General features: G+C 44.7%; 1 pseudogene; it reads left to right on the top strand.

The window, feature by feature from the left end:
• Positions 1 to 21,978, top strand: part of LOC787243 (coiled-coil domain-containing protein 3-like) — a 117,623-nt pseudogene extending 95,645 nt beyond the window's left edge.
• Positions 21,979 to 24,756: the final 2,778 nt, after the last annotated feature.

Below are 24,756 nucleotides of genomic sequence, written 5' to 3'. Positions count from 1 at the left end.
TTCAAGATTCACCTGGGGATTCAGGCCTCGTCTCGAATTGAAGCAAAGAACTCTGCTCTCCTCTAGAGTTGCAACAGGTAACTCCTGGAGCTCTTTCAGTGGCCTAAAGGGAGTCAAGCCTCCTATGGAGTTTTGAGAGGGAACTCGGGATTGCTCTCTAGTCTCTGCAGGTAAACAAGGGCCTCATCTGGCAATGAAGGGGGAATCTCCTGTGTTTTCTCGAGTTGCGGCGGGAAGTTTGGGGTTTCTCTTGAGTTAAGACAAGGAACTCAAAGAGCCTCTCGTATTTCCCCAGGGAAGTCCAGTCTCCATTCAAGTTGCGAGGGGGAGCTCGGGATTGCTCTCAAGTCACGGCAGGGGAATTGGGCCTCAATTCGTGTTCAAGGGGGAATCTCGATGTCTTTCTCGAGTTGTGGTAGAAATATTTGGGTTCCCTCGAGTTGTGATGATGACCTCAGGGAGCTTCTCATGGTGCCTGTGGGAAGTCAGGAATCCTTTCGACTTGTGAGGGGCCTCTTGGGATTCCTCTGGGGTCGGTGCAATTGAAGAGGGCCTCATCTCCAGTTGAGGCAGTAAGCTCAGGGTTCCTCTCTTGTTCTGATGTGGAACTCGGGGTGTGTCTGTAGTTTCAAACAGGGAGTCAGGTCTCCATTTTTGTTGAGGCATGGAACTCCGCTTTCCTCTCGAGCTGTAAAAGAGGTTTCAGGCTTCCAGTCAAGATGAATTGGGGACCTGAGGATTTTCTCAAATTTGCAACCAGAGTATCAGTCTTCCCTTCATGTTGTGAGTTGATTCTCCGGGTTCCATTCGAATTGGTGCAATGGAATCAGGCCTTATCTCGAGTGGATGTGGATATCCATATCTCTTGAATTGTGGCAAGACTCGCAGGTTCCTCTCCAGTTTCAAGTTGAGACCACCCTCCACTTGAGGTGGGACAGGGACTTCGGCATTCCTTTACAGATGACGCAGGGGAATCGACCCTCATCTCGAGTTGAGGAGGGGAAACTGGGGCTCTTCTTGAGTTGTGTTGGGAAACTCGGTGTTCCTCTCGAGTGGGGATGGGTATGTTGGGGAACTTCTTGAGTTGCCTAAAGGGTGTCAAGTACCCTTTCGAGGCTCAAGAGGAAACGTGGGATTTCTCTCGAGATGCTGCAGCAGAAAGGGGCCTCATTTCTCGTTGAGGGGAGAATCTCCTGGGGTTTCTCGAGTCGCAGCAGGAAACTTGGGGTTCCACTCAAATTGCGACGGGGACCTCAAACCTGCTCGTGTTGCCTCAGGAAAGTCAAGTCTTCATTCGAGTTGCGAGGGGCCTTTCGGGATACCTCTTCTGTCGGTGCAGGGGCATACCTCCTCATCTCAAGTTGAGGTCGGAACCTCAGGGTTCCTCTCCAGTTCTGACATGGATCTCGGGGTTCCTATGGAGTTTCAGCAGGGGACTCAGGCCTCATCTCGTGTGAAGACATGGAACTCCGCTTCCCTCTCGAGGTTTCAATGAGGTACCAGGCTTCCTGTTGAGTGGACACAGGGGTCTGGGGCTTTTTCTCGAGGTGTCATGGGGATTACACACCTCACTTTGTAATTTGAGTTGATCCTCGAGGTTCCATTTGAGTCAGTGCAGGGGAATCAGGCTTATCTGGAGTGGCTGGGGAAATAAGGTTCTTTTCGAACTGAGGCATGACTCCCGGGGATGTGCTTGAGTTTCAAGGTGAGACCAGCCTCCTCTTGAGGGGCAACAGGAACGTTGGGATTCCTTTCCTGAAAAAGCAGGGGAATCGACCCACATCTCAAGTTGAGTATAGGAAAAACGGGGCTCTTCTTGAGTTGTGGTGTGAAACTCCGTGTTCCTCTCGAGTGGGGACGGGTATCTCGGGAAGCTTCCTGAGTTGCATCAAGGGTGTCAAGTACCCTTTCATGTTTCAAGAGGGAACAGGGGTTTCTCTCGTGACACTGCTCTGTAAAAGGGCCTCATCTCACGTTAAGGGGAACATCTCATGGTTTTTCTCGAGTTGTGGCAGGATGCTTGGGTTTCCTCTCGATTTTCGACAGGGACCTCAGGGATCCGCTCGTGTAGCCTTAGAGAAATCCTTTATCTTTTCGAGTTGTGCAGAACATGTCTCGATTCCTCTCAAGTCGCTGCCTGCGAATAGGGTCGTGTCTAGAATGCAATTTGTAAACTCTGTTTTTCTCTCCGGTGGCGACAGGGATCTCGGGTTTCCTATCAAGGTTCAATAATGGAGTCAGGCCTCGTCTGGTGTTGAGGAATTGAACTCTGCATTCCTCTCAAGTTGTCAAAGGAGTGTCAGGCCTCCAGTCGAGTTCAGGGGCGGGGGGGGGGGGGGACTTGGGCTTTTGCAAGAGGATAGGCAGGGCAGACAGGCCTCTCATCCTGTTGTGAGGGGATACTCATTGTTCCATTGGAGCTCGTCCAGGGGAATCAGGACTTCTCTGGAGCTGAGGCGGAACTTGGCATCCTTTTTCCTTGCAGCAGGATCCGCAGGGTTCCACTCGAGATTCAGTTGGTTACACAGGCCTCCTTTTGTGGTGCGAGGGTGCTGGGAGCGAGCTCTGCCCATGTCAAAGGTCATGAGGAAGGATGCTTGGCATATGCAAAGGCGGGATTGAGCCTCAGGAGTCCCCCTGGAAATTCTCGAGCATCTACCCCAAAAACCAGAGTCTGCCTACTTTCTGCTTTGTGCTTTCACCTACACCTCTGACTTTACAGGGGGCTGTCCCCCACTACCTCTCTCTGAAAAAAGAGTTAGCTTACAGCTTCAGTTAATAATTCCTGGGTGTGATAGTGTTTCAACCTACAATCTCCTTTGGAAGTCCTCTAGCCTGCCTGAATAGGTTTTTTCGGCCACATGTGATTGTTCAGAGCCGCCCACTGTGAGAGACAGGAGATGTTCTAAACTGTCTAAACACAGATTCCTTTGAGTAGTTAAAAGACTGATTAGAAATTGTATTGGTGAAGGGTTTTTCACTTATTGGGCCAATGTTTGCTGCTAAGTCTCCATATCCCTTCCCTACTGTGTCCTTGGCAGTGTATTGATGGATATAATGGGTGTTTAGAAATGTAAGTAGTAGCCTCAATGTTTGTAATCTTGGACCCTTGAGTTAATTCTTTTCTTGATTGAGCCCACCTCACCTTCACCCTATAGGAATGCAACTTTATCCAATGCTTTTTGGAGGCTGGCGCCTGACTTTAGAATAATCACCTTTAGAGAAAAATAAGTTTCTTAAAATGTTAACAGGCCTCCTGGCCAGAAGATGATGTAAATCACCTAAACTTTTGCATATGATAAGTTTGAAAGCCTGGCTTCGGCTAGGATCAGGAACTGCTGTCCTTGCATGACTCCACCCCTTCCCCCATTATCCTCTATGCACAACTTAAGGTATAAAAACTACTTTGGGAAATAAAGTGCAGGCCTTGTTCACCGAAATTTGGTCTCCCCATGTCGTTCTTTCTTTCACCTTCTGGCTGAATTTTTCCTCTGAGGCGGGGAAGCTCGTCAAGCCTACTAATTTTGCCTGGGCTTCTAGGATCTGACTGGTGAGGCCTTAGTGTCTCCTCTCCTTCGGGAGAACGGGAGGATGCCTGAGGCCTTTGTAGGTGATGTAAATTCCCTGCTTTGGAATTTTATTCAGCCTCTTTTCTTCACTGAATTTTCCTACTGAGCTATCCTCATTCTATTACTCTTTATATCCTTAATTAACGTTTAATTAATCAGTTGTTTCCTGACCCTCGCTGACGCCGTCCCTCCTTCGAATACCCTGGATCAGCCGGGGCTGGACCCCGGCAGGTGGCGCCCGAGACACGCTATTCGAAGGTAAGCTCCCCAAAGCAATTAGGGTCATCATCCCTATTGCCCTCCCCCCCTTCTTGGAACATTTTGTGTCATCAGCCCTCTTGTTCCCCCTCGGAACAGTTTGGGTCATCGGCCCTCCTGCTCCTCCCTCGGAACAGTTTGGGTCATCAGCCCTACTGCTCCTCCCTCGGAACAATTTGGGTCATCAGCCCTATTGTTCTTCCAGTGTTCGGGATGGCTAGGACCCCACTCAGGGTGCTGTGGACCCCCTTGTAGAATAGACAGGGCGAGAGAAGTGGGAAGTGTTGAAAGTGTTAAAGAGTTAGACTTAGAGAGAGAAAACAGTTTCTGAAGTTAAAAGGCCAAAGAAAAGCCTGATCTTTTAAAAGCTAAAAGCTTTATCTTCTATTATACTTAATTTTCTGACATGGGTAACACTGAGTCAAATGAAAGACAGCTCTTTATAGGAGTAATTTTACAGTTATTAAATAAAAGAGGAATCAAAGTTAAAAAATCTACCATTCAATCATTTTTTTCCTTTGTACAAGAGCACTGTCCCTGGTTTCCAAACGAAGGCTCTGTTAACTTAGATGTCTGGGAGAAAGTAGGAAAACAGCTAAAAACTTACCATGCCGAACATGGCTCAGAAAAGGTGCCTAATGACACCTTTTCCTTATGGAATAGCATTAGAGATGTCTTAGACCCTGCCCCGGATTCAGAAAAAGTACATCTTAAAAGGGATAGTGAAGAAAATGCTGTAGCTAAACCTGCTTCTGAATCTAAAAGAGTAACGTTTAAAGAGGAAAATGAGGTCAAAACTGTAGTTAAGCCTGAGGAAAATGAGAAAAACGAAGACCCGCCTGACCATCGGCAACTAAGAAAAATGTTAGCAGCCATGACTACTCAGGAACAACTTAAAGATAGGGATGAGAAACAAGATCGGCCTTCCCCAAAAGAAAAAGAGAATTTAGACGAGATAACAGCTAAATATCACTCTGATGAAGATTGGCATCTCTTAAACAAAGATGCCCCAAAAGGCCTAAGAGAAACTTCCCCTGTCAAGCCATCAGCTCCAAAGAGCTTAAGGGAAACGTCTCCAATCAGGCCATATGCCCCTAGGGATTCCCAAGGGACCTTCCCAGTTAATCCATATGTAACCTCTGGATACCAAACAGTTCAAAGAGCTCCAGAGTACAGAGCAGAGAATGTGGAACCTATGCCATTGCCACCTCCTCCCATACCACCTTTCATACCACCTCCCATACAAAGCCGTACAGGTCCTATTAAACCCACATTATTGCTGCCACCTCCCTATCGAAGTGGGAAAATTCCAATATCGATCCCACAGAGACAGGCCTTTTCTGCCCCTGGCGAGAAATTCGATCCCCAACTTCAGGCTTGTTTCCCTTTAATTTTTGACAATGATGAAAGGGAACAAAAGGCTATCAACTGGGAGCCTGTTTCTTTTCAATTGGTAAAAGAACTTGAAAATGCATGTATTTCACATGGGCCTAAAGCCCCATATACAATGCAGCTAGTAGAAAATTTAGCAGGCCAATGATTAACATCTTGAGAATGGAAATCAATTGCTAGGGCCTGCCTGTCCGGAAGACATTTTATACTTTGGAAATCTGAATATGATGATCTCGCTCGTATATAGGCTTTTTCTAACCAAAATGGAGACTTTAAACATATCACTGAACCTATATTACTTGGACAGGCCGACTACCCCTCGTATGACGAACAGATGAAATTAGATAGGACTGCTATACAACAGGTGGCTGATTGTGCCTTTACTGCCTGGTGCTCATTGCCCGATGGTAAGGCATCAGGTGCCACTCTATCTGATATTAAACAAAAGTCAGAAGAGCCATTTGAAGATTTTGTCTCATGACTCTCAGAAGCTGTCCAGAGAATAATTTCTGACTCTGAGGCAGCTAAACTGTTAACAAAACACTTGGCCTTTGAAAATGCTAATTCTACCTGCCAGGCTATATTGCGCCCTGTTAGAAGAACTGGATCTTTAATTGATTATATGAAACAGTGTGCAGATGTAGGACCATCAATGCTACAGGGTGTTGCTATAGCTGGAGCGATAAAAGGAAACTCTTATCAGCAGGCAATCCAATCTTTTTTTCCTAACAAAAATAAGCCATTACAAGGTGATCCCAATAACCAAGGCAGGAATGCATTCCCTGGAACTAGTTTTTCCTGTGGCCAGAAGGGACACACTTTTCATGACTGCCCTCAAAGAACACCCGGTTCTTATCTACCTAATCTGGCCCAACCGGCTGTGTCTGCTCCACAAAACCCTGCCCCCCTGCTCATTAATCCTAGGTCTCTTCGCCCTCGCTGCCAGAGAGGATATCATTGGGCAAGGGACTGTAGGTCAAGATTATATAAGGTCATAGAAATTGAGCCTTTTTAGGCCCCAACAAGCAGTCGGGAAACGGGTTGAGGGGCCAGCCCCAGGCCCCGACAACAATTGGGGCAGCCTCACTGAACCAATTCATTCCCTTCGTCCCATCTCAGAGCTCATCAGAGCAACCCCAGGCAGCGCAGGACTGGACCTCAGTTCCACCACCTCAACAATATTAACACCAGATAGCCCCACTATAAAAATCCCTACAGGAGTTAAAGGTCTGTTACCAACAGGCCTGGTAGAGATTATACTAGGCAGAAGTTCCTTAGCTATACAAGGTCTTACGATTATTCCTGGAGTAATTGACTCAGATTATACAGGAGAAATTCGGATAATGATTTCACCCCCGACTAAAACTTTACAAATACATCAGGGACAGAGAATAGCCCAACTTTTACTTTTGCCTTATCATAATACAATTGGGCAAACAGCCACCCAAAATGAAAGGCAGGACAAAGGATTTGGATCTAGTGACATGGCTTTTTGGGTAACAGAAATTACTAAGAAGCGTCCTATGAAATCTATTCTTGTTAGTGGCAAGTCTATTGAAGGACTATTAGGTACAGGAGCAGATGTTTCTTGTATTTCTGGGAAAGACTGGCCCAATTCCTGGCCCACACATACTACTGAAAATGATTTGGTGGGCATAGGAAGAGCTCCTGCAGTAGCTAAAAGTGCTAAAATTCTAGACTGGCAATTTGAGAATACCCGTGGAACATTCCAACCATATGTAATTCCTTCACTCCCCTTTTCCCTGTGAGGGAGAGATGTGCTGTCTCAAATGGGCATGTTACCTTTTAGCCCTGATGATAAAGTAACTTTTCAAATGCTACAAATGGGCTATGACCCCTCAAAAGGGTTAGGTAAACAGCAGACAGAAATAATTCAGCCAATTTGCCCGGCTCCTCGAAAGCCGGGATTAGGGTATCCAAATTTTTGATGGAGGCCATTGTTTTTGCTGCCGACCCCATTACGTGGAAATCTCAGGACCCTGTGTGAGTAGAACAGTGGCCTCTGACTAAAGAAAAACTACTGGCAGCCAAAGCGTTAATTTCTGAACAACTAGAATTGGGACATATTGAGCCCTCCAAAGCCCCTGGAATACTCCTATTTTTGTTATTAAGAAAAAATCTGGCAAGTGGTGACTTTTACAAGATTTAAGAGCTACTAATGCCACTATGGAAGATATGGGGGCCTTACAACCTGGGCTTCCTTCCCCAGTAGCCATCACAGAAGGATATAATATTATTGTAATTGATTTGCAAGACTGTTTTTTCACCATCCTCTTAAATGCTGAGGATAAAAAGCGATTTGCCTTTAGTTTACCAGCAGAAAATTTTAAACAGCCTCATTTAAGGTTTCAATGGAAAGTGTTGCCCTAGGGAATGAAAAATAGCCCTACTTTATGTCAAAATTTTGTTAATGCAGCTATAGAAGATATTAGGGCTAAATATGAACAACTGTATATGATTCACTATATGGATGATATTTTAATAGCTCACCCTGATAGAGCTCATTTACAAACTGTCCTTCAGGATTTGACCCAGGCATTAACAGACAGAGGCTTAAAAGTTGCCCCGGAGAAAATTCAAGTCAATCCGCCCATAACTTACTTAGGACGGGTTATCAGTTCAGAAACTGTGACTCATGCCCCATTAAAATTGAGAAAAGATCACCTTGTTACTTTAAATGATGACATTTAATTGGATCAGACTTTATTTAAAATTAACCACTGCTGGATTAAAACCTCTTTTTAACATTTTACGCGGGGATCCTGATCCAACTTCTAAGAGACAATTAACTGCTGAGGCTCAGGAGACCTTAGAAAAAGTGGAAGCAGCTTTATCCGATAGCTATGTAAAAAGAGTTAATTTACAAACAAATTGGCAATTCCTCTGCCTAGCTACTCCAACAGCATCTATGGGAGTTTTATGGCAAAATGGCCCCCTAGAATGGGTCCATCTCCCCTCCCAGGCTAAAAAAGTAGTGGCCTCTTATCCAGGACTGATAGCTACGTTGATATTGAAAGGGAGAAAACATAGCATTGAATTGTTCGGTAAAGAACCAGCAGAAATTGTAATTCCATATAATAAAGAACAACTTGATGCTCTTCTAATGTTTGATAAGGATTGGCAGATTGCTATAGGAAATTATTTTGGCCAAATTCTGCATCATTAACCTTCACATGTTTTGCTAAATTTTATGTCTAAACACCCGGTTATTTTCCCTGTTAGATGTAAATACTCTCCCATCTCAGATGCTCAAATGGGTTTTACTGACGAGTCTGCTAATGGCAGAGCTTCTATAGTTACAAAAGATCAGCGTAAAGTTTTACATACGCAGGAGACTTTGGCCCAGAGAGCTGAACTCACAGCTGTTATAGAGGCTTTTGTTATGTTTGCAGAGGAGGAATTTAACCTTTACTGTGATTCTTAGTATGTGGTCAGGCTGTTTCCACACATTGAGACTGCGGTCCTGCCCAAGAACAAAACTGCAATATTTCACTTGTTAACTAAACTGCAGCAGCAAATTCAGAAACGAAGCCGAGCATATTTTATTGGCCACATTCGGGCTCATTCTGGATTGCCTGGACCTTTAAATGCCTTAAATGACCTGGCAGATTCACTAACTAAGGTCACAATGGCTTCTGCTTTTGAAGAAGCCCGAGCTTCTCATTCACTCCACCATCAAAATGCTACTGCACTAAGATATCAATTTCAGATTCCTCAAGGATCTGCTCGGGAGATTGTTCCTTTCTGTTCTCATTGTCCCACTACTGTAAATAGTTTACCTATGGGAGTTAACCCTGGAGGTCTTAAACCTAATGCACTCTGGCAGATGGATGTAACTCACATCTCTTCATTTGCAAAATTGTCTTTTGTTCATGTAACAGTAGATACCTTTTCTCATGTTATTATTGCAACTGCTCGTACAGGGGAAGCAGTTAAAGATGTAATACAACATCTCTTTACTTGTTTCTCATATATGGGTCTGCCAAAAGCCTTAAAAACTGATAATGCTCCTGCTTACACATCTAAGTCTTTTCAGGAATTTTGTCTAAAGTTTCAAATTAAGCATAATACAGGCATCCCTTATAATCCACAAGGACAAGCCATTGTGGAAAGAGCACATCAAACGTTAAAAACCCAAATTCAAAAACTAGAAGAAGGGGAATTTAAATATAGTTCTCCCCATCAGATCTTGCAACATGCTCTTTTTGTAATAAATATTTTAAATACTGACTTGGCCAGAATTACTGCAATGCTTTGCCATTGGTGCCCGGAGCAATTGAATACAAAACCTTTAGTTAAATGTAAGGACCTCCTTTCCGGACAATGGAAAGGCTCCGACCCATTGTTAACCAGCGGTCGAGGATATGCTTGTATTTTCCCACAGGATGCAGATTCTCCAATTTGGGTTCCAGAAAGATTGATTCGCCATGTCTCAGCCCCTCGGATACCGGGTTCCATGGCCGCCATGACCCCGAAAGAGGAAGGGGCCTCCACTGCCTTTGCTCCCCCCGCCAGCTCGGGAAACACCACTGACATCAGAGCAACTGACATCAGGGATCCCGGATGAGCAGGGAATGGATCTGCCCACCAAACAGATGTCTCAACTTCACATACAGGATATTGCTCCCCCCGAGCCTTTGCCTCACAAAAGGGTGTCAGGCCGCCTGACTCAGGCGACCCAGAATGCCTCCATACCCACTTGGGGACAAATAAAAACACTCTGCCACCAGGCACAAGGAATAGCTTCCTTACAGGGATCTCCAGCTTCTCCTGAGAAAATATTTATTGCCATGCTTGCTTTGCTTTCCTGTCAGGTAAGCGCCTCTCCTATTCCAACCAAATATTGGGCGTGTGTCCCAGACCCTCCAACTTTCCAAGTTGTTACTTGGAATAATGAGCCTACACGGGTCAACACAGACCAACCTCAGCTCTTGGGAGGATCCTATACTTCTTACATTAGAGATAAATATCCTATTAACTTCACTTATACCTTCAGGGGATTAACAGGTGATTTCCCTGTTTGCTTTAACTTCCCCAATGACCCTAGAAGCTTTATTACCCCAACCAAAGAAGGATGTGTTGGGGCCTCTAAAAAAATAATTATAACAGATTCCTGGTCTTTACGTCATCGGTCAGCTTGGGTATTATTGGTTCGTATGCCCGGGATTCTTGACCCCTATGTAACCCTGCATTTCAAATCTCCACCAAAATATCCAAATTGTTATAAGGTTGCTCCTTCAGACAAAGTATGGAACACCACAGTCATACAGGGTATCCGACTTGGACATCTTGTACTTATGATTCAAGGATTGATTATAGGATACCAGGAGGTGGAGATTATAGTATTCAGGACTGGAGCAACCCTAATCCAGGTGAGGATCCATTGGCCAATGATACATTTGAGGGCAGATTCGAGAATTGGGATAGGATTCCTCTTCCTTGGCCAATACATGCCACTAGAAGGCATTGTAATCAATTTGTTCCTCCTATGCTGTCTTATACAACTAAGAAACAGACATATTGGCAACCTGAAATTTGGAGAGCCCTTGCTGCTACTGCTCCTGTTTCCTTATACTGCCCAGATAGCAATTCTACTTATTCTGTTTTAGCTTGTCTACCCTCCCCTTATGTTTTGCTTTTTACTACTGACTCCAAGGGACTTAATGTACGCACGAATTATTCAGGTGGATCTAATATAGTAAATTGTGAACAATGCATGCTTTCATCTTGTTTGACCCCTCAATATAATATTTGCTCTTTTGTGGTGTTAAAATGCCCACCCTATCTCATGATACCTGTGACAGTGACTAGCCACTGGTATGACAATTATGGCCTCGCCATGTTACAACAACTACAAGATTTAATGTGACAATGGCGATTTGTGGGCTTACTTATTTTAGGAATATCAGCTTTGATAGCAGCAATTACTTCTGTTACTGCGGCAGCAATATCATTGACTCGACAAGTGCATACTGCCCAATTTGTTGATACCATGTCTAAAAATGTTTCTCTAACTCTAGCAACACAGGAAGCTATAGATAGAAAGTTGGAGATGAGGGTAGATGCCTTGGAGGAGGCAATAATGCATATTGGGACTGAGTTACAGGCTTTAAAAGTGAAAATGGCTCTGTTTTGCCACGCTGCTTACCGGTGGATATGCGTGACATCTTTAAAGGTAAACGAGACAGAGTATAAATGGGAAAAAATAAAAAATCATATCTCAGGTGTTTGGAACAGCTCTGACATTGGCCTGGACTTAGGGAAACTTCATAATCAAATACAGACCCTGGAACACTCTCGACTGGATTTTACCGCTGCTAGAGCAGCTAATGACTTTTTTCACACTTTCTCTAACTTCATTTCAGGAAAAAACATTCTGTCCAATATCCTTGGATACGTCGCTGATGGTGCTTTAATTTTTCTTCTCATAATCATTCTTCCTTGTATTGTCAGGATTCTTCGGCAGAACATTCAGAAGCTCGCGACTGAGCTGCATCTGGCTGTTTTAAGAAATAAAAAAGGGGGAGATGCTGGGAGCGAGCTCCACCCATGTCAAAGGTCATGAGGAAGGAGGCTTGGCATACGCAAAGGTGGAATCGAGCCTCAGGAGTCCCCCTGGAAATTCTCGAGCATCTACCCCCAAAACCAGAGTCTGCCTACTTTCTGCTTTGTGCTTTCACCTACACCTCTGACTTTACGGGGGGCTGTCCCCCACTACCTCTCTCTGAAAAAAGAGTTAGCTTACAGCTTCAGTTAATAATTCCTGGGTGTGATAGTGTTTCAACCTACAATCTCCTTTGGAAGTCCTCTAGCCTGCCTGAATAGGTTTTTTCGGCCACATGTGATTGTTCAGAGCCGCCCACTGTGAGAGACAGGAGATGTTCTAAACTGTCTAAACACAGATTCCTTTGAGTAGTTAAAAGACTGATTAGAAATTGTATTGGTGAAGGGTTTTTCACTTATTGGGCCAATGTTTGCTGCTAAGTCTCCATATCCCTTCCCTACTGTGTCCTTGGCAGTGTATTGATGGATATAATGGGTGTTTAGAAATGTAAGTAGTAGCCTCAATGTTTGTAATCTTGGACCCTTGAGTTAATTCTTTTCTTGATTGAGCCCACCTCACCTTCACCCTATAGGAATGCAACTTTATCCAATGCTTTTTGGAGGCTGGCGCCTGACTTTAGAATAATCACCTTTAGAGAAAAATAAGTTTCTTAAAATGTTAACAGGCCTCCTGGCCAGAAGATGATGTAAATCACCTAAACTTTTGCATATGATAAGTTTGAAAGCCTGGCTTCGGCTAGGATCAGGAACTGCTGTCCTTGCATGACTCCACCCCTTCCCCCATTATCCTCTATGCACAACTTAAGGTATAAAAACTACTTTGGGAAATAAAGTGCAGGCCTTGTTCACCGAAATTTGGTCTCCCCATGTCGTTCTTTCTTTCACCTTCTGGCTGAATTTTTCCTCTGAGGCGGGGAAGCTCGTCAAGCCTACTAATTTTGCCTGGGCTTCTAGGATCTGACTGGTGAGGCCTTAGTGTCTCCTCTCCTTCGGGAGAACGGGAGGATGCCTGAGGCCTTTGTAGGTGATGTAAATTCCCTGCTTTGGAATTTTATTCAGCCTCTTTTCTTCACTGAATTTTCCTACTGAGCTATCCTCATTCTATTACTCTTTATATCCTTAATTAACGTTTAATTAATCAGTTGTTTCCTGACCCTCGCTGACGCCGTCCCTCCTTCGAATACCCTGGATCAGCCGGGGCTGGACCCCGGCAGGTGGCGCCCGAGACACGCTATTCGAAGGTAAGCTCCCCAAAGCAATTAGGGTCATCATCCCTATTGCCCTCCCCCCCTTCTTGGAACATTTTGTGTCATCAGCCCTCTTGTTCCCCCTCGGAACAGTTTGGGTCATCGGCCCTCCTGCTCCTCCCTCGGAACAGTTTGGGTCATCAGCCCTACTGCTCCTCCCTCGGAACAATTTGGGTCATCAGCCCTATTGTTCTTCCAGTGTTCGGGATGGCTAGGACCCCACTCAGGGTGCTGTGGACCCCCTTGTAGAATAGACAGGGCGAGAGAAGTGGGAAGTGTTGAAAGTGTTAAAGAGTTAGACTTAGAGAGAGAAAACAGTTTCTGAAGTTAAAAGGCCAAAGAAAAGCCTGATCTTTTAAAAGCTAAAAGCTTTATCTTCTATTATACTTAATTTTCTGACATGGGTAACACTGAGTCAAATGAAAGACAGCTCTTTATAGGAGTAATTTTACAGTTATTAAATAAAAGAGGAATCAAAGTTAAAAAATCTACCATTCAATCATTTTTTTCCTTTGTACAAGAGCACTGTCCCTGGTTTCCAAACGAAGGCTCTGTTAACTTAGATGTCTGGGAGAAAGTAGGAAAACAGCTAAAAACTTACCATGCCGAACATGGCTCAGAAAAGGTGCCTAATGACACCTTTTCCTTATGGAATAGCATTAGAGATGTCTTAGACCCTGCCCCGGATTCAGAAAAAGTACATCTTAAAAGGGATAGTGAAGAAAATGCTGTAGCTAAACCTGCTTCTGAATCTAAAAGAGTAACGTTTAAAGAGGAAAATGAGGTCAAAACTGTAGTTAAGCCTGAGGAAAATGAGAAAAACGAAGACCCGCCTGACCATCGGCAACTAAGAAAAATGTTAGCAGCCATGACTACTCAGGAACAACTTAAAGATAGGGATGAGAAACAAGATCGGCCTTCCCCAAAAGAAAAAGAGAATTTAGACGAGATAACAGCTAAATATCACTCTGATGAAGATTGGCATCTCTTAAACAAAGATGCCCCAAAAGGCCTAAGAGAAACTTCCCCTGTCAAGCCATCAGCTCCAAAGAGCTTAAGGGAAACGTCTCCAATCAGGCCATATGCCCCTAGGGATTCCCAAGGGACCTTCCCAGTTAATCCATATGTAACCTCTGGATACCAAACAGTTCAAAGAGCTCCAGAGTACAGAGCAGAGAATGTGGAACCTATGCCATTGCCACCTCCTCCCATACCACCTTTCATACCACCTCCCATACAAAGCCGTACAGGTCCTATTAAACCCACATTATTGCTGCCACCTCCCTATCGAAGTGGGAAAATTCCAATATCGATCCCACAGAGACAGGCCTTTTCTGCCCCTGGCGAGAAATTCGATCCCCAACTTCAGGCTTGTTTCCCTTTAATTTTTGACAATGATGAAAGGGAACAAAAGGCTATCAACTGGGAGCCTGTTTCTTTTCAATTGGTAAAAGAACTTGAAAATGCATGTATTTCACATGGGCCTAAAGCCCCATATACAATGCAGCTAGTAGAAAATTTAGCAGGCCAATGATTAACATCTTGAGAATGGAAATCAATTGCTAGGGCCTGCCTGTCCGGAAGACATTTTATACTTTGGAAATCTGAATATGATGATCTCGCTCGTATATAGGCTTTTTCTAACCAAAATGGAGACTTTAAACATATCACTGAACCTATATTACTTGGACAGGCCGACTACCCCTCGTATGACGAACAGATGAAATTAGATAGGACTGCTATACAACAGGTGGCTGATTGTGCCTTTACTGCCTGGTGCTCATTGCCCGATGGTAAGGCATCAGGTGCCACTCTATCTGATATTAAACAAAAGTCAGAAGAGCCATTTGAAGATTTTGTCTCATGACTCTCAGAAGCTGTCCAGAGAATAATTTCTGACTCTGAGGCAGCTAAACTGTTAACAAAACACTTGGCCTTTGAAAATGCTAATTCTACCTGCCAGGCTATATTGCGCCCTGTTAGAAGAACTGGATCTTTAATTGATTATATGAAACAGTGTGCAGATGTAGGACCATCAATGCTACAGGGTGTTGCTATAGCTGGAGCGATAAAAGGAAACTCTTATCAGCAGGCAATCCAATCTTTTTTTCCTAACAAAAATAAGCCATTACAAGGTGATCCCAATAACCAAGGCAGGAATGCATTCCCTGGAACTAGTTTTTCCTGTGGCCAGAAGGGACACACTTTTCATGACTGCCCTCAAAGAACACCCGGTTCTTATCTACCTAATCTGGCCCAACCGGCTGTGTCTGCTCCACAAAACCCTGCCCCCCTGCTCATTAATCCTAGGTCTCTTCGCCCTCGCTGCCAGAGAGGATATCATTGGGCAAGGGACTGTAGGTCAAGATTATATAAGGTCATAGAAATTGAGCCTTTTTAGGCCCCAACAAGCAGTCGGGAAACGGGTTGAGGGGCCAGCCCCAGGCCCCGACAACAATTGGGGCAGCCTCACTGAACCAATTCATTCCCTTCGTCCCATCTCAGAGCTCATCAGAGCAACCCCAGGCAGCGCAGGACTGGACCTCAGTTCCACCACCTCAACAATATTAACACCAGATAGCCCCACTATAAAAATCCCTACAGGAGTTAAAGGTCTGTTACCAACAGGCCTGGTAGAGATTATACTAGGCAGAAGTTCCTTAGCTATACAAGGTCTTACGATTATTCCTGGAGTAATTGACTCAGATTATACAGGAGAAATTCGGATAATGATTTCACCCCCGACTAAAACTTTACAAATACATCAGGGACAGAGAATAGCCCAACTTTTACTTTTGCCTTATCATAATACAATTGGGCAAACAGCCACCCAAAATGAAAGGCAGGACAAAGGATTTGGATCTAGTGACATGGCTTTTTGGGTAACAGAAATTACTAAGAAGCGTCCTATGAAATCTATTCTTGTTAGTGGCAAGTCTATTGAAGGACTATTAGGTACAGGAGCAGATGTTTCTTGTATTTCTGGGAAAGACTGGCCCAATTCCTGGCCCACACATACTACTGAAAATGATTTGGTGGGCATAGGAAGAGCTCCTGCAGTAGCTAAAAGTGCTAAAATTCTAGACTGGCAATTTGAGAATACCCGTGGAACATTCCAACCATATGTAATTCCTTCACTCCCCTTTTCCCTGTGAGGGAGAGATGTGCTGTCTCAAATGGGCATGTTACCTTTTAGCCCTGATGATAAAGTAACTTTTCAAATGCTACAAATGGGCTATGACCCCTCAAAAGGGTTAGGTAAACAGCAGACAGAAATAATTCAGCCAATTTGCCCGGCTCCTCGAAAGCCGGGATTAGGGTATCCAAATTTTTGATGGAGGCCATTGTTTTTGCTGCCGACCCCATTACGTGGAAATCTCAGGACCCTGTGTGAGTAGAACAGTGGCCTCTGACTAAAGAAAAACTACTGGCAGCCAAAGCGTTAATTTCTGAACAACTAGAATTGGGACATATTGAGCCCTCCAAAGCCCCTGGAATACTCCTATTTTTGTTATTAAGAAAAAATCTGGCAAGTGGTGACTTTTACAAGATTTAAGAGCTACTAATGCCACTATGGAAGATATGGGGGCCTTACAACCTGGGCTTCCTTCCCCAGTAGCCATCACAGAAGGATATAATATTATTGTAATTGATTTGCAAGACTGTTTTTTCACCATCCTCTTAAATGCTGAGGATAAAAAGCGATTTGCCTTTAGTTTACCAGCAGAAAATTTTAAACAGCCTCATTTAAGGTTTCAATGGAAAGTGTTGCCCTAGGGAATGAAAAATAGCCCTACTTTATGTCAAAATTTTGTTAATGCAGCTATAGAAGATATTAGGGCTAAATATGAACAACTGTATATGATTCACTATATGGATGATATTTTAATAGCTCACCCTGATAGAGCTCATTTACAAACTGTCCTTCAGGATTTGACCCAGGCATTAACAGACAGAGGCTTAAAAGTTGCCCCGGAGAAAATTCAAGTCAATCCGCCCATAACTTACTTAGGACGGGTTATCAGTTCAGAAACTGTGACTCATGCCCCATTAAAATTGAGAAAAGATCACCTTGTTACTTTAAATGATGACATTTAATTGGATCAGACTTTATTTAAAATTAACCACTGCTGGATTAAAACCTCTTTTTAACATTTTACGCGGGGATCCTGATCCAACTTCTAAGAGACAATTAACTGCTGAGGCTCAGGAGACCTTAGAAAAAGTGGAAGCAGCTTTATCCGATAGCTATGTAAAAAGAGTTAATTTACAAACAAATTGGCAATTCCTCTGCCTAGCTACTCCAACAGCATCTATGGGAGTTTTATGGCAAAATGGCCCCCTAGAATGGGTCCATCTCCCCTCCCAGGCTAAAAAAGTAGTGGCCTCTTATCCAGGACTGATAGCTACGTTGATATTGAAAGGGAGAAAACATAGCATTGAATTGTTCGGTAAAGAACCAGCAGAAATTGTAATTCCATATAATAAAGAACAACTTGATGCTCTTCTAATGTTTGATAAGGATTGGCAGATTGCTATAGGAAATTATTTTGGCCAAATTCTGCATCATTAACCTTCACATGTTTTGCTAAATTTTATGTCTAAACACCCGGTTATTTTCCCTGTTAGATGTAAATACTCTCCCATCTCAGATGCTCAAATGGGTTTTACTGACGAGTCTGCTAATGGCAGAGCTTCTATAGTTACAAAAGATCAGCGTAAAGTTTTACATACGCAGGAGACTTTGGCCCAGAGAGCTGAACTCACAGCTGTTATAGAGGCTTTTGTTATGTTTGCAGAGGAGGAATTTAACCTTTACTGTGATTCTTAGTATGTGGTCAGGCTGTTTCCACACATTGAGACTGCGGTCCTGCCCAAGAACAAAACTGCAATATTTCACTTGTTAACTAAACTGCAGCAGCAAATTCAGAAACGAAGCCGAGCATATTTTATTGGCCACATTCGGGCTCATTCTGGATTGCCTGGACCTTTAAATGCCTTAAATGACCTGGCAGATTCACTAACTAAGGTCACAATGGCTTCTGCTTTTGAAGAAGCCCGAGCTTCTCATTCACTCCACCATCAAAATGCTACTGCACTAAGATATCAATTTCAGATTCCTCAAGGATCTGCTCGGGAGATTGTTCCTTTCTGTTCTCATTGTCCCACTACTGTAAATAGTTTACCTATGGGAGTTAACCCTGGAGGTCTTAAACCTAATGCACTCTGGCAGATGGATGTAACTCACATCTCTTCATTTGCAAAATTGTCTTTTGTTCATGTAACAGTAGATACCTTTTCTCATGTTATTATTGCAACTGCTCGTACAGGGGAAGCAGTTAAAGATGTAATACAACATCTCTTTACTTGTTTCTCATATATGGGTCTGCCAAAAGCCTTAAAAACTGATAATGCTCCTGCTTACACATCTAAGTCTTTTCAGGAATTTTGTCTAAAGTTTCAAATTAAGCATAATACAGGCATCCCTTATAATCCACAAGGACAAGCCATTGTGGAAAGAGCACATCAAACGTTAAAAACCCAAATTCAAAAACTAGAAGAAGGGGAATTTAAATATAGTTCTCCCCATCAGATCTTGCAACATGCTCTTTTTGTAATAAATATTTTAAATACTGACTTGGCCAGAATTACTGCAATGCTTTGCCATTGGTGCCCGGAGCAATTGAATACAAAACCTTTAGTTAAATGTAAGGACCTCCTTTCCGGACAATGGAAAGGCTCCGACCCATTGTTAACCAGCGGTCGAGGATATGCTTGTATTTTCCCACAGGATGCAGATTCTCCAATTTGGGTTCCAGAAAGATTGATTCGCCATGTCTCAGCCCCTCGGATACCGGGTTCCATGGCCGCCATGACCCCGAAAGAGGAAGGGGCCTCCACTGCCTTTGCTCCCCCCGCCAGCTCGGGAAACACCACTGACATCAGAGCAACTGACATCAGGGATCCCGGATGAGCAGGGAATGGATCTGCCCACCAAACAGATGTCTCAACTTCACATACAGGATATTGCTCCCCCCGAGCCTTTGCCTCACAAAAGGGTGTCAGGCCGCCTGACTCAGGCGACCCAGAATGCCTCCATACCCACTTGGGGACAAATAAAAACACTCTGCCACCAGGCACAAGGAATAGCTTCCTTACAGGGATCTCCAGCTTCTCCTGAGAAAATATTTATTGCCATGCTTGCTTTGCTTTCCTGTCAGGTAAGCGCCTCTCCTATTCCAACCAAATATTGGGCGTGTGTCCCAGACCCTCCAACTTTCCAAGTTGTTACTTGGAATAATGAGCCTACACGGGTCAACACAGACCAACCTCAGCTCTTGGGAGGATCCTATACTTCTTACATTAGAGATAAATATCCTATTAACTTCACTTATACCTTCAGGGGATTAACAGGTGATTTCCCTGTTTGCTTTAACTTCCCCAATGACCCTAGAAGCTTTATTACCCCAACCAAAGAAGGATGTGTTGGGGCCTCTAAAAAAATAATTATAACAGATTCCTGGTCTTTACGTCATCGGTCAGCTTGGGTATTATTGGTTCGTATGCCCGGGATTCTTGACCCCTATGTAACCCTGCATTTCAAATCTCCACCAAAATATCCAAATTGTTATAAGGTTGCTCCTTCAGACAAAGTATGGAACACCACAGTCATACAGGGTATCCGACTTGGACATCTTGTACTTATGATTCAAGGATTGATTATAGGATACCAGGAGGTGGAGATTATAGTATTCAGGACTGGAGCAACCCTAATCCAGGTGAGGATCCATTGGCCAATGATACATTTGAGGGCAGATTCGAGAATTGGGATAGGATTCCTCTTCCTTGGCCAATACATGCCACTAGAAGGCATTGTAATCAATTTGTTCCTCCTATGCTGTCTTATACAACTAAGAAACAGACATATTGGCAACCTGAAATTTGGAGAGCCCTTGCTGCTACTGCTCCTGTTTCCTTATACTGCCCAGATAGCAATTCTACTTATTCTGTTTTAGCTTGTCTACCCTCCCCTTATGTTTTGCTTTTTACTACTGACTCCAAGGGACTTAATGTACGCACGAATTATTCAGGTGGATCTAATATAGTAAATTGTGAACAATGCATGCTTTCATCTTGTTTGACCCCTCAATATAATATTTGCTCTTTTGTGGTGTTAAAATGCCCACCCTATCTCATGATACCTGTGACAGTGACTAGCCACTGGTATGACAATTATGGCCTCGCCATGTTACAACAACTACAAGATTTAATGTGACAATGGCGATTTGTGGGCTTACTTATTTTAGGAATATCAGCTTTGATAGCAGCAATTACTTCTGTTACTGCGGCAGCAATATCATTGACTCGACAAGTGCATACTGCCCAATTTGTTGATACCATGTCTAAAAATGTTTCTCTAACTCTAGCAACACAGGAAGCTATAGATAGAAAGTTGGAGATGAGGGTAGATGCCTTGGAGGAGGCAATAATGCATATTGGGACTGAGTTACAGGCTTTAAAAGTGAAAATGGCTCTGTTTTGCCACGCTGCTTACCGGTGGATATGCGTGACATCTTTAAAGGTAAACGAGACAGAGTATAAATGGGAAAAAATAAAAAATCATATCTCAGGTGTTTGGAACAGCTCTGACATTGGCCTGGACTTAGGGAAACTTCATAATCAAATACAGACCCTGGAACACTCTCGACTGGATTTTACCGCTGCTAGAGCAGCTAATGACTTTTTTCACACTTTCTCTAACTTCATTTCAGGAAAAAACATTCTGTCCAATATCCTTGGATACGTCGCTGATGGTGCTTTAATTTTTCTTCTCATAATCATTCTTCCTTGTATTGTCAGGATTCTTCGGCAGAACATTCAGAAGCTCGCGACTGAGCTGCATCTGGCTGTTTTAAGAAATAAAAAAGGGGGAGATGCTGGGAGCGAGCTCCACCCATGTCAAAGGTCATGAGGAAGGAGGCTTGGCATACGCAAAGGTGGAATCGAGCCTCAGGAGTCCCCCTGGAAATTCTCGAGCATCTACCCCCAAAACCAGAGTCTGCCTACTTTCTGCTTTGTGCTTTCACCTACACCTCTGACTTTACGGGGGGCTGTCCCCCACTACCTCTCTCTGAAAAAAGAGTTAGCTTACAGCTTCAGTTAATAATTCCTGGGTGTGATAGTGTTTCAACCTACAATCTCCTTTGGAAGTCCTCTAGCCTGCCTGAATAGGTTTTTTCGGCCACATGTGATTGTTCAGAGCCGCCCACTGTGAGAGACAGGAGATGTTCTAAACTGTCTAAACACAGATTCCTTTGAGTAGTTAAAAGACTGATTAGAAATTGTATTGGTGAAGGGTTTTTCACTTATTGGGCCAATGTTTGCTGCTAAGTCTCCATATCCCTTCCCTACTGTGTCCTTGGCAGTGTATTGATGGATATAATGGGTGTTTAGAAATGTAAGTAGTAGCCTCAATGTTTGTAATCTTGGACCCTTGAGTTAATTCTTTTCTTGATTGAGCCCACCTCACCTTCACCCTATAGGAATGCAACTTTATCCAATGCTTTTTGGAGGCTGGCGCCTGACTTTAGAATAATCACCTTTAGAGAAAAATAAGTTTCTTAAAATGTTAACAGGCCTCCTGGCCAGAAGATGATGTAAATCACCTAAACTTTTGCATATGATAAGTTTGAAAGCCTGGCTTCGGCTAGGATCAGGAACTGCTGTCCTTGCATGACTCCACCCCTTCCCCCATTATCCTCTATGCACAACTTAAGGTATAAAAACTACTTTGGGAAATAAAGTGCAGGCCTTGTTCACCGAAATTTGGTCTCCCCATGTCGTTCTTTCTTTCACCTTCTGGCTGAATTTTTCCTCTGAGGCGGGGAAGCTCGTCAAGCCTACTAATTTTGCCTGGGCTTCTAAGATCTGACCGGGGAGGCCTTAGTGTCTCCTCTCCTTTGGGAGAACAGGAAGACGCCTGCGGCCTTCGTAGGTGACGTAAATTCCCTGCTTTGAAATTTTATTCAGCCTCTTTTCTTCACTGAATTTTCCTACTGAGCTATCCTCATTCTATTACTCTTTATATCCTTAATTAACGTTTAATTAATCAGTTGTTTACTGATCCTCGCTGATGCCGTCCCTCCTTCGAATACCCTGGATCAGCCGGGGCTGGACCCCGGCACGAGGGGAAGTTGGGATTCTTCTTGAGTTGAAGCAGGGAATGGGCCCTTATCTCCAGATGAGGTGGGAAACACGGTGCTCTTCTCCAGTTGTGGCGGGTAACTCGGCTCAAATCTCGAGTTGTGATGGGGATCTTTGGATCCCCTTGAGTTGAATGAAGGGAGTCAAACCTCCTCTCAAGTTTTGAGAGGGATCTCGGGATTGCACTTGAGGCGTTCAGGAGAAAAGGGCCTCTTCTCGCATTGACGGGGGAATCTCGTGGTTTGTCTCGAGTTGCAGCAGGAGGCTTGGGGTTCCTCTGCAGGTACCACCGGGAGATCAGGGAGCCTCTTGTGTTGCCTCAGGGAAGTCAAGTCTCCATTCGAGTTGCGAGTGAGAGCGCGGGAGTGCTCTGAATTCACGGCAGGGGAATCAGGCCTCAATTCCCGTGGGAAGGTGAATCTCAAGGTGTTTCTCTAGTTGCGACAGGAAGTGTGGGTTCCTTGAGTTGCCACGGGGACCTGAGGGAGCCTCTCATGTTGTCTCTGAGAAGTCAGGAATCCTTTCGAGTTGTGAGGGGCCTCTCGGGATTCCTCTCGAGTTGGTGCAGGAGACTAGGGCCTCATGTTGAGTTGAGGCGGGAAACTCAGGGCTCCTCTCCAGCTCTGACAGGGATCTCGGGGTCCCTATGGAGAGTCCCCTGGGGAGTCAGACATCGTCTTGTGTTGAGGCATGGAACTCCGCTTCTCTCTCGAGGTGGAAAAGGGGTCAGGCCTCCTGTCGAGTTGAGGTAGGTATCAGGGGCTATTTCTAGAGGCGCCACAGGGCTCTCAGTCCTCCATTCGTGTCGTGAGTTGATACCCGGGGTGACATTCCAGACTTGGCAGGAGAATGCAGCCTTATCTCGGGTGGATAGGGACATTGGGGTCTTTTCAAACGATGGCACAACCCCTGGAATTCCTCTCGAGTTTCAAGGTGAGACTGGCCTCCACCTGAGTTGCAACAGGAATATCGGGATACTTTAGCAGACGAAGCAGGGGTTTGGACCCTCATCTCGAGATGAAGAGGGGAAACCGGGGCTCTTCTTGAGCTGTGGTGGGAAACTCGGTGTTCCTCTCAAACAGAGATGGGTAGGTCAGGGAACTTCTTGATTTCCCTAAAGTGTGTCAAGTACCCTTTTGAGTCTCAAGAGGGAAGGTGGGATTTCTCTCGAGACGCTGCAACGGAGAGGGGCCTCATCTCGCATTGAGGGGGAGAATCTCTTGGGCTTTCTCGAGTTGCGTCAGGAAACTTGGGTTTCCTCTCTAGTTGAGACGGGGACCTCAAACCCGCTCATGTTGCCTCAGGAAAGTCAAGTCTCCATTCGAATTGCGAGGGGTCTCTCGGGATTCCTCTGCAGTCAGTGCAGGGGCTTACAACCTCATCTCGAGTTGAGGCCGGATACTCAAGGTTCCTCTACAGTTCTGAAATGGATCTCGTGTTTCCTATGGAGTTTCAACAGGGGAGTCAGGCCTCGTGCTCTGTGGAAACACGGAACTTCACTTCCCTCTGGAGGTTTCCAAGAGGTGTCAGGCTTCCTGTCGAGTACACATAGGGGTCTGGGACTTTTTCTCGACTTGCCACTGGGCAAGTCCTTTCATTTTTTGAGTCAATCCTCGGTGTTCCAGTCGAATCAGTGCAGGCAAAACAGGCTTATCTCGAGTGGCTGGGGAAATCAGGGTCTTTTCTAATTGAGGCACGACTAACGGGGATGCACTCTAGTTGCAAGGTGAGACCGGCTTCCTCTTGAGGAGCAACTGCAACGTCGGGATTCCTTTCCCAACGAAGCAGGGGAATCGACCCTCATCTCGAGTTGAGGAGGGGGGAAACGGGGCTCTTCTTGAGTGGTGGCATGAAACTCGGGGTTCCTCTCTAGTGGGGACGTGTATCTCGGGGACATTCCTGAGTTGCATCAAGGGTGTAAAGTACCCTTTCACGTTTCAAGAGGGAACGTTGGGTTTTTCTAAAGACACTGCACTGGAAAAGGGCGTCATCTCTTGTTGAGGGGAGAATCTCGTGGATTTACGAGTTGCAGCAGGACACTTGGAATTCCTCTGGAGTTGCGACGGGGACCTCAGGGACCCGCTCGTGTTGCCTCAGGAAAGTCAAGTCTCCATTCGAGTTGGGAGAGCCTTCTCGGGATTCCTCTCCAATCTGTGCAGGGGCATAGGGCCACATCTCGAGTTGAACTCGGAACCTACGGGTTCCTTTACAGTTCTGACATGGATCTCGGGGTTCCTATGGAGTTTCAACAGGGGAGTCAGGCCTTGTCTCTTGTGGAGACATGGAACTCAGCTTCTTTCTCGAGGTGTAAAAGAAGTGTCAGGCTTCCTGTCGAGTGGACACAGGGTTCTGGGGCTTTTTCTTGAGGTGCCACAGGGCTGTCACCCCTCCCTTCATATTTTGAGTCAGTCCTCGAGGTTCCAGTCAAGTCCTTGCAGGAAAATCAGGCTTATCTCCATTGGATGGGGAAATCAGATTTTTTTGAATTGAGGCACGACTCC

Source organism: Bos taurus, chromosome 10, assembly GCF_002263795.3.
Source record: "Bos taurus isolate L1 Dominette 01449 registration number 42190680 breed Hereford chromosome 10, ARS-UCD2.0, whole genome shotgun sequence".
NCBI lineage: Eukaryota > Metazoa > Chordata > Mammalia > Artiodactyla > Bovidae > Bos > Bos taurus.
Note: the sequence above shows the minus strand (reverse complement) of the source record. Positions and strands in the feature narration are given on the sequence as shown.